Source organism: Dioscorea cayenensis, chromosome 16 (assembly GCF_009730915.1).
Source record: "Dioscorea cayenensis subsp. rotundata cultivar TDr96_F1 chromosome 16, TDr96_F1_v2_PseudoChromosome.rev07_lg8_w22 25.fasta, whole genome shotgun sequence".
In the NCBI taxonomy this organism is placed as follows: Eukaryota; Viridiplantae; Streptophyta; class Magnoliopsida; order Dioscoreales; family Dioscoreaceae; genus Dioscorea; species Dioscorea cayenensis.
In genome coordinates, this window is record NC_052486.1 from 22,144,073 (window position 1) to 22,153,239 (window position 9,167).

Sequence of the window (9,167 nt, forward strand, 5' to 3'; positions counted from 1 at the left end):
ATGTTTTTCAGTTGATAGTTCTTTGCCTGCCTCTTGTATGGAAATTTCTGAGTTAATTTATGTTTCATAAAGTGCAGCGAATAACCGGGGAAGTACAAATGCGGTATAATAGATTGTAGGGGCTGGACTATTCACAAGTGTGTAATCCCATTAATTACAACAATGCCACTCCCACCAAGAGGATTTAGAATTAATGCCAGAAATTTATTTCTGACTTATCCTAAGTGTTTATTAGCAAAAGAGTACGCACTAGAAAAAGCTCGAGAGTCACGTTACTCCCTAGCAACAAAAAAGTTCATCCGGTAGCAAGAGAGTTATCATGAAGACGGAAGTCCACATTTACATGTATTAATACAATTAGAAGGAAGGGCACAGGTAACAAATCAAAGAATATTTGATATTGTTTCTCCCACTTCTTCTGCTGTTTTTCATCGTAATATACAGTCTGCAAAGTCTAGTAAAGATGTAAAGGCATACATAAAGAAAGGTGGTGATTATGTGGATTGGGGAACATTCCATGAAGATTCCAGAAAATCAAGAAATGGAAGACAATCGTTAGTCGATGTTTATGATGATGCTTTACAATCAAGTTCGGCGTAAGAGGCATTATGATAATAAGGAATGATCCCGTAATATTTTCACTTCAAGATCACAATTTGAGGGGCAACTTATGAAAGATTATTTTATAAGCCTCTTGATCCTTACATTTTTTTCTCGGGCATATTCATCATTTAATATAACCAAGAGTTATGAATGAATGGTTCGAGACATAATTTTCGTGTTAATGATGCCGCAGTACCTGTGATGGAAATATAATTATACACAAGGAAGAGTGTATCAGGCACATTAGTCTGATTGTTGAAGGCCCAAGTCAAATTGGTAAAACCGCTGCGCTCGTCACCGGGTAAACACAATTATATCTCGTGGGTCATCCTGGATTTCAATCTAGCAACATATCGACAAGATGTTCTCGTGATAATGTAATTGATGATGTATCTCCAACAGATCTACGCTCAAGCACTCGAAAGAACTCATTGGTTGCCAAAGAGATCGGCGATCAATTGTAAATACGGTAAACCAATCCGTATAAAAGGTGGGATACCATCTATTATTTTATGCAACCCGGGTAATGATTCAAGCTACAAAGAATACCTGGACAAAAATGAAAACATGGGCCTCCGTCATTGGACCTTGAAGAATGCCAAGTTTGAGTTCATATACGACCCTCTGTTCAACTCGGCCCAAGCCCAAGAGAGCAACTCTAGTCATTCATCTGGTTGTTCTGTCTAAGAATGGACAGTAGAACTGGAGAATTACTCACAGAGGAACAGGCAAATACGGGTGTATTCTACTGGCAACTACGTAATCCTCCGATTTCGTGGTCAAAAGATCACCGGACGTACTCATGCAACAACAATTGGGATAGGATCACAATGGAGATTAGATTCAACTACAATCTTCAGAGAGCTTCACGTATAAATAAATGTTGGTTATACTTTCGAGATATGGACAACATTACGTCCACGTACAGAGAATTTCCTACATGTATTTAGATGTAATGTAATGAATTTCCTTAATAGTTTCGGAGTTATATCTATTAATTATGTAATCAGAGCTGTTACACATTTTGTGGGCCGGTTTGAAAGACATGTTATTTCTGTAGAAAACTCGGCCCAAGTTCAAATTTCTACTTGTATTAATAAAAAGCATTGCTTGTTTTGGTTAATATTGTCCATATGTGAATTATTTATCATATTTAAATGGATACATATATTATAACATAAAACATAGTAATTATTTTTAGGGAATTAGATGCACTCGCAAATAAATTAAAAATACGTAGAATACAACCATACTAATCATCATTATCCGGGTTTTTTGCTGGGATGGATTAGAGGTACCCAAACCGACTCGGATCATCTTCTTTTCATATTAATGGCATCACCTTCAATAAACAGATTTGCATATAATAGATCTTCATTATCCCTGTCTGCACTCGAGTCTACTCGTAACATACGGAAAACAGATTCTTCATGTTTCTGGAGTGCGTTGACAAAGTTAATGAGTGGTTGGGGATGCTTCCTGATTGCTTGGGCTATACATATGTCGTGGATGCATTTAATGATCTCTGCAGGACCGTATTCCAGAAACAAATAATATACGGCCATGATATCTTGTTTCTCCATCTTTCTATAACAAGCTATAAGTGGAAGGTCATATATATAGTGTTAACATGTAATGCATTAACTTGCCTATACTACTTAAATTAATACCAATTTACTGTCTACCAGTCTTAAAGCCAATGAAATGCAATAAGAAGGGAGCCTAGGATCAATCTAAGCTATAACTTAAAGGTTCTGTACTGGTGTATGGGCTATAATCTTCGTGTTTATTTCTAATTTCTTTTAAAATAACATATAATAATTCTAATTGACAATATAAATTTAAGCTATTCTGAGAATCTATTTCTAAAATATACTGAGTATACTTATAAAGATAAATATCTCTAATATAGTCGTATAATTCTACTAAGACCATCCTACTATGTTATATATAATAGAAACTGAATTTAAATTGGCAAAATTTAAATCTAAAATATACTGAGTATACTTATAAAGATAACTACTCCGTCGCGGTGAAGGGCAAATATGCTCAGTATCCTGTTATGCTCATCTTAAGGTATGAAATCTTTTATTATATATCCTCTTGGCTAAAAGACCGGCGAATAAGTACCCGTTAAAGGCAAGGAAGCAGTGTGAAGGAGAAAAAGTAGCGTAGGTATGATGCCAAAGGGGTATTATAATAACCGATTATCATATTTCTTTAGAAAAACAGTAGAAAGGCTGATGCTTGGTAACATGAGGTGTTTTTATCAGAGGACAAAATGATCAAGGAAAAGAAATGGAAAGACAAGGATTATTTTGATAAGAGTTCTCCTGAGTACTGAGTACTGAGTACAGACTTTTAAAAATGATTTTTCAAAAAATCTTAGATTTTAATAGTTTACTTCATGCAGTAGTTACAATAATTAAAGTAGTTCTCTTAAATTCAGTTCTTTTAATTCTAGCTTTCATTACAGTTTCTATTATACTTAACTTAGTAAGATACTTAGTTATTATTATACGTTCCCTTGGGTTGCGCTAAGGCTATAATCCATGGAACTAATAGACATGATATTAGATTTAAATTCAGTTCCTTTAATCCTAGCTTTCATTACAGTTTCTATTATACTTAACTTAGTAAGATACTTAGTTATTATTATACGTTCCCTTGGGTTGCGCTACAGCTATAATCCATGGAACTAGTAGACATGATATTAGATTTAAATTTTGCCAATTTAAATTCAGTTTCTATTATATATAACATAGTAAGATGGTCTTAGTAGAATTATACGACTATATTAGAAATATTTATCATTATAAGTATACTCAGTATATTTTAGATTTAAATTTTGCCAATTTAAATTCAGTTTCTATTATATATAACATAATAGGATGGTCTTAGTAGAATTATACGACTATATTAGAGATATTTATCTTTATAAGTATACTCAGTATATTTTAGAAATAGATTCTCAGAATAGCTTAAATTTATATTGTCAATTAGAATTATTATATGCTATTTTAAAAGAAATTAGAAATAAACACGAAGATTATGGCCCATACACCAGTACGGAACCTTTAAGTTATAGCTTAGATTGATCCTAGGCTCCCTTCTTATTGCATTTCATTAGCTTTAAGATACTAATAGTCTTTATTTACATAAACTTAGTTAATTTATACTAAAGTAATAGAGAGATTAATTCTTTAATCTATCGCTTAACAATAAATATATAGAGAGCACGTGGTGAGTCCCACAACACTATTCCAACAGGGAACCAGCAAGAAAACCTACTTTAATTCAAATTGAACAATCTTGCGACGTCACGTGGCAGTTGGAGGGGGCCATCCGCAGTAATATTAATATGCGGATGGCTGGCTAGCAATACACACCTTACACATACACACTTATATTATAGATTGTCGTAGCCGGACTATTCACAAGTGTGTAATCCCATTTATTACAAGAATGTCACTCTAGTTAATATAAGCTACTTGGAGGGCAAGTTTCCTTTATTAAACATTTAAATTATAAAAAACAATACTTGTTAATAAACTGCCTTCACATTCGGTTGAATATTAAAACTATAGCTTACCGAGCCTGTTCATCAGGAATGGATTCACAGCTACTATCTCTTACTTCAGATTATCATGTTTCCAAAAGGTCAGAGTACAGATTGTCATATGACTTGCAACCTATTCAGCTTGTTTTTCCACAGCTGACTGAGATAGCTTGGGCAAAATTAACTGGGAAATGTTTAAAGATAGATCACTGCAAAATAGAATATAATCCGCAGGTATCTTTCAATGCAACTGGATTAGTGATCGTAGAAATACATGATGAAAGAATGTTGATGGGACATACATTACAGGCTGAGTTTCGAATTCCAATAGATTGCCCAATTGATCTACATTATTATTCTGCTTCATATTTTTCTGTTAATGACCCTATTCCCTGGAGAGCTTATTTCCGGGTTGAAGATTCAAATATCAAGGTTAGGTCCCATTTCACAAAAATGAAAGGGTTATTAAAATTATCAGCTGCTCACAAAACGAACAACGTGACATTTAGAGGACCAATGGTTAAGATTCACTCGCCTAAATACACACTCAAGGATGTGGATTTCAAACATGTACAATACGGAAAGGTATGTGAAAATCGATGCTCGTAGCAATTCAGCACTAACAACTTCAAATTATTTAAATCTACTTCCAAGTGAGTCATACAAGGATAGGGGAATTTAGCATATGGATCTCACTCGATCATGGTTCAAATGTAATAAGGGGATATGGACCAAATTGGGCCTTCTATTTCTAAAAGTTGGAGCAGGAACATCTGTGATACTCGAACCTGACATAAGTATGGAACCGTGCCCATCGGGATTACTTATTGGAAAATCAATTTCAAAGACAATACAGAAGTTACAGGAGAATTTGATTGTTACTTCACCAAACAAACCAATCTAAAATGTATGCCACTGCGCGGCCATACATGAATATAATGAGTAGAATACAAATGTTATTTACGGGATGTTGTAAATATTTCCTAGTATTTTATGCTTTTTTGAATGAGTATGTATACATATTGTTATTGGTATGTATTAATCTATATTTTATTCATGTATTTCTATTAGTATTTGTTTATATTTATGCGAATGCATAAGTAACAGAAATATCTAACTCGGAGCTTATTTCATTATGATCGGATACATAATTACACATAACCAATCCTTGTATTAATACCTATTTGTACAGAGGTAGTTCCTTCACTTTCCCAACTACAATACAAAAGTAATGCATTCTTCAGTGTATTGCTGTACTGTCCACTCTTCATTTCTGGCTCATCACGGAACACTGACCATACCGGATACCGAGTAGACAATTTAATATACCGGCGTATGTCTTCAATATATGTGGCACCTGATTTATTAATTACAATTTTCTTCTTACAAATCAGCGAGTATCTTGAACATAGAGATGTCCTAATTAATGCATCTGCCGTGCAGTTATCACTAATATTAAATATCTCCTCAAATTTTGGTAGTATCGTTCCTTGTGGTCTCCTGTTTTTCACTACAAATACACCAACAACGCCCTGCAGTGAGTATGTTGCTTTATCATCAACCATCATATTCTGTTCTGGCAATTTCATAACTTTAACGGTTCCAGTTAAATACAAAAATCTCAGTATTATGAATAATTTGTCTCGCTCGTCATCTTTTATACCAAAGGATAGTAGGCTGAGATAGTTCACTGACCTATTACCGGGTTTAACAAGATTTGAACTGGACTTAATAGGTTCTGTAATATACTTGATCTTCGATCGAACTAATGGTTTCTTTGGGATGATCCCAGTCAGGAGACCACGAGAGTATTGACGCCTACCGAAGTACGTTTGTCTTAATGGGTATTTGTTCTTCATATACAATGTATTGTACCGAAAGCCAGTATATGGTTGTTTGTTCCTGTAATACATATACATGTTAGGGAATGCCATCTCTTCAGCAAATAATAACCGTTGGCTAGTAATTTATACATGTATTATACATCACTGTTACTTGCGTGGTTTATAAGCAACCAGGCTATAGCTAATAACTATCAGTACCTACCGTCCTATACTACTTAAATTAATTCAAATTTAATAATACTAATAGTCTTTATTTACAAAAACCTAGTTAATTTATACTAAAGTAACAGAGAGATTAATTCTTTAATCTATCGCTTAACAATAAATATATATAGAAAGCACGTGGTGGGTCCCACAACACTATTCCTACAAGGAAACGGCAAGAAACCCTACTTTAATTCAAACTGACCAATATAGCGACGCCACGTGATAGTATGGAGGGGGCCATCCGCAGTGTCTGGCGACGCCACATGACAGTACGGGGCCCCCTCCGTACTGTCACGTGGCGTCGCTAGATATGTCAGTTTCAAATTAAAGTTACCGCCAAGAATCTCTCAGAAATATTCAAAATTAAATTTTAAAAAAATACCTCGATTTCTTCTCCGAGAAAATTGCCGAGAATTCAAACAAGTGGGTCCCACCAATAAATATAATGATAATATACTCTGTTATATGTACAATTAGGAGACAATTACTGTATAACGGGTGGACGTACCGAGTAGGTATATAATTACCTGGACACTACATGTCTTTTGCTGTTTACATTTTGACCAGAAGGATGTGTCCGTTAGAAGAACATCAAGTTAATGCATTACATGTTAACACTATATATATGACCTTCCACTTATAGTTTGTTATAGAAGATGGAGAAACAAGATATCATGGCCGTATATTATTTGTTTCTGGAATACGGTCCTGCAGAGATCATTAAATGCATCCACGGCATATGTATAGCCCAAGCAATCAGGAAGCATCCCCAACCACTCATTAACTTTGTCAACGCACTCCAGAAACATGAAGAATCTGTTTTCCGTATGTTACGAGTAGCCTCGAGTGCAGACAGGGATGATGAAGATCTATCATATGCAAATCTGTTTATTGAAGGTGATGCCATTAATAAAAAAATGAAAGAAGATGATCCAGTCGGTTTGGGTACCTCTAATCCATCGGGCAAAACCGGATAATGATGATTAGTATGGTTGTATTCTACGTATTTTAATTTATTTGCAGACTGCATCTAATTCCCTAAAAATAATTACTATGTTTTATGTTATAATATATGTATCCATTTAAATATGATAAATAATTCACAGATGGACAATATTAACCAAACAAGCAATGCTTTTATTAATACAAGTAGAGCTGAACTTGGGCCGAGTTTTCTACAGAAATAACATGTCTTTCAAACCGGCCCACAAAATGTGTAACAGCTCTGATTACATAATTAATAGATATAACTCCGAAACTATTAAGGAAATTCATTACATTACATCTAAATACATGTAGGAAATTCTCTGTACGTGGACGTAATGTTGTCCATATACGAAAGTATAACCAACATTTATTTATACGTAGAGCTCTACGAAGATTATAGTTGAATCTAATCTCCATTGTGATCCTGTCCCAATTGTTGTTGCATGGTCTGTCCAGGTGATCTTTGACCCTGAAATACAGAGGATTACGTAGTTACCAGTAGAATACACCCGTATTTGCCTGTTCCTCTGTGAGTAATTCTCCAGTTCTACTGTCCATTCTTAGACAGAACCAGATGAATGACTAGAGTTGCTCTCTTGGGCTTGGGCCGAGTTGAACAGAGGGTCGTATATGAACTCAAACTTGGCATTCTTCAAGGTCCAATGACGGAGGCCCATGTTTTCATTTTTGTCCAGGTATTCTTTGTAGCTTGAATCATTACCCGGGTTGCATAAAATAATAGATGGTATCCCCTACCTTTTATACTGGATTGGTTTCACAGTATTTACAATTAGTCCCGCTCTTTGGCAACCAATGAGTTCTTTCCAGTGCTTGAGGCGTAGATACTTTGGAGATACATCATCAATTACATTATCATGAACATCTTGTCGATATGTCTATCGGATTGAAATCCAGATAACCACAGATATAATTGTGTTTACCCAGCGAACGGACACAAGCAGTTTTACCAATTCGACTTGGGCCTTCAACAATCAGACTAATGTGCCTGATACACTCTTCCTTGTGTATAATTATATTTCCATCTGGCTGCGCAGCATCATTAACTTGAAAATTATGCTCAAGCCATTCATTCACAACACTGGTTATATTAAATGATGAATATGCCCAGAAAGAAATGTAAGGATCAAGAGGCTTGTAAAATAATCTTTCATAATTTGCCCTCAAATTGTGATACTGAAGTGAAAATATTCTGGGATCATTCCTTCTTATTATCTATAATGCCTCTTCTGCCGAACTTGATTGTAAAGCATCATCATAAACATCAGCTAACGATTGTCTTCCATTTCTTGATTTTCTGGAATCTTCATGGAATGTTCCCCAATCCACATAATCACCACCTTTCTCTATGTATGCCTTTACACCTTTACTAGACTTTGCAGATTGTATATTACGATGAAAAACAGCAGAAGAAGTGGGAGAAACAATATCAAATATTCTTTGATTTGTTACCTGTGCCCTTCCTTCTAATTGTATTAATACATGTAAATGTAGACTTCCGTCTTCATGTAACTCTCTTGCTACCCGGATGAACTTTTTGTTGCTAGGGAGAGTAACAGCTCTCAGTTTTTCTAGTGCGAACTCTTTTGCTAATGAACACTTAGGATAAGTCAGAAATAAATTCCTGGCATTAATTCTAAATCTTCTTGGTGGGAGTGGCATTGTCGTAATTAATGGGATTACACACTTGTGAATAGTCCGGCCCCTACAATCTATTATACCGCATTTGTACTTCCCCGATCATATGGACAGTTACCAAATCCATGTCAACCTTTGGAGTTCACCAATTGAGGAATTATTCATGTGGGTTTAGCCATCCTAAGGAATCGTTTAAACTATCAAAGGAGGAAAAATCTACTTCAGCATTACCGCGGAACCATTACTACACCTATTCGTCCTTCAGCTCTTTCACCCATTTGACCCCCAAAATTATAATGATATTACTAATT